The sequence below is a fragment of the Silene latifolia genome, chromosome 9 (genome assembly GCF_048544455.1).
Source record: "Silene latifolia isolate original U9 population chromosome 9, ASM4854445v1, whole genome shotgun sequence".
NCBI lineage: Eukaryota > Viridiplantae > Streptophyta > Magnoliopsida > Caryophyllales > Caryophyllaceae > Silene > Silene latifolia.
The window spans coordinates 219,904,792-219,907,291 of record NC_133534.1 but is presented as its reverse complement, the minus strand read 5'-3'; positions in this window follow the sequence as shown (position 1 = coordinate 219,907,291).

Here is a 2,500-nt window from a genome sequence, read left to right as displayed (position 1 = left end):
ATCATCATCGGCTTGGTCTTTGTGATAACTCACTAGCAAGCGGATTTCTTCGCTAACGACTCTCATCATTGCAATCCTTACTTATCGACTAAAGATTGTGGCCTTACTCATTAGCACCTAATCACTCCGAGGGAAAACCCAAGGGGCAACGATTCTCAAAAGCCGATTTCCGACAAACCCATCACAGCCGCCTAACCGAGGGACAATCCGAGCAACGATAACCGAGGGACATTCCGATCAACGAGGGACAACCGTCATAGAAGGGACCTCCGAGGCGTGGTGATCTTTCAAAAAAAAAAAAAAAAAAAAAAAAAAAAAAAAAAACTTTTTTAAAAAAGCAAACCGCATCTACTAGAAACCATTAGTCATCCCACCACATCATTTTACGCGGGCGAAGAAGACACCGGCCCTAGCATTAACGGTTCACCAAAAAAAAAAAAAAAAAAAAAAAAAAAAAAAAAAAAAAAGCCATCGATGCCCAAACCCGTCATAGAAGAATTTTTTTCAAAATAAATATTTTTTTAAAAAAAAAAAAAAAAAAAAAAGAGGGTCTTACTCGATGGCCTTCTCCGTGTACCCGTCACTCCAACTCATCGATGCCCAAACCCGTCATAGAAGAATTTTTTTCAAAATAAATAATTTTTTTAAAAAAAAAAAAAAAAAAAAAAAAAAGTGGGTCTTACTCGATGGCCTTCTCCGTGTACCCGTCACTCCAAAGACATCGATGCCCAAACCCGTCATAGAAGAATTTTTTTCGAAATAAATAATTTTTTTTTTTAAAAAAAAAAAAAAAAAAGTGGGTCTTACTCGATGGCCTTCTCCGTGTACCCGTCACTCCAGCGCATCGATGCCCAAACCCGATGTAGAATAATTTTTTTCAAAAAAAATAATAATTTACGGACAATAAATGTTTTTCACCATGCACCACGCCTCGGACTAAGGGTCTTACTCGAACGCCATCCTCGTGTACCCGTCACTCAAGCAATCGATGCCCAATCTCGTCTATGATAGTTCCCCCGAGTCATGGTGATTTACCACGGCACGGGGTTGTGCGGACTTACACGATGGCCACAATAGCGCCAACGATGCCAAAACCCGTGTGCCTCTCACTCTGCCCCCGAACGGGATGCATGGCGGAATTTTTTTTTCTCGATGAAGGGTCTTGCCATGCCCACGCCTCGGAGTAGGGGTCCTTATGCCTACGGCAACATGCACCATGATGCCTAGCCCAACCGCTATAGCCAACGATGCCGAAACCCGTGTGCACCTCACGGGCCCCCGAGACGGGTTTGCATGGCGGAAAAAAAAAAAAAAATTTTTTTTTTTTCATCTTAGGGTCTTGCCATGCCCACGCCTCGGAGTAGGGGTCCTTATTCATACGCAAACATGCACCATGGTGCCCAGCCGCCCAGCTCCTCACTACCCCCTATAGAGGCTTTTTTGATAGTTTTGGTCTTGTAGCATGAAACATTGGGTGTGCAGAATAGCGATACGTTTTTGTAACGCCGTTTTGGAGGACCAAATGAGCTTTGTTTTGGGAGCTTGATATATGGTTGGAAAGCTAACTTGGAGTACTTGATGCTGGAAAAAAAATTTCGTCATTTGGAATTTTTTTGAGGGAGTTATGGGTCTCCGAAGTCGGGTCATTTTCTGCGGACGCGTCTGCTGCCTAGATCTCGGTGTGGGGGGACTTTGGGGGACCAACCACGGATGATATTGTGCAAACCTTGCATTTTTGGGTAGCTAACTTGGAGTAGTTGGTATTAGGCTCAAGAAAAAATTATTCGGACTCGTTTCGGTCTCGGAAACCGCGTCGGGGCGAGCGGTGTCTCTATGCGTGTTGGGTGTGCCCTTTGTGTGGGTTGTGTTGGGCACTTTGGGCATCCTCCACCTCATTTTCCACCCACCTTGCACCTTAATATCACACTACCAATGGTTTTGAGCATTTGTAGGCTTCGATGCTCGGGCAAATATGTCCCGAGTGGAAAAATGCTCACGGTGCCGTCCGGCTTCCGGTGGGTGTGTGTGTGTGTGCGTGTTGTGCGTCGTATGGGACCAACCAAGCATCTAGTGTCCGTTCCTTGTTAAAATTACCCTATGACCGTCCCAAACAACTCTAGGAAGTATTTGGGCACGGTTACCCGGATGCCGTATCGGTAGTTGAGGTATAGCCTTTCATAGCTTGTGCTAAGGAGCGATCGAGGTAACCGAGTCGGGATGACTTTCGGTTGGTTGTCCTTTACGACTCGTGGTCACCCAATCGTATAATTACCTTAGAAACCTCCTAAATTAGCGTTTCACGCTTCGTTGCTCGGTAAAAAATCGTTCCAAATTGAAAATGCCCACGCATGGCTTTATAAGGCGCCCGTGGCTAGGCAATGCACGCCCATGGCCTAGGCAACTAACCTCAAAATGCCCCTTGGCCTAGGCAACTAACCTCAAAATGCCCCTTGGCCTAGGCAACTAACCTCAAAATGCCCCTTGGCCTAGGCAACTAACC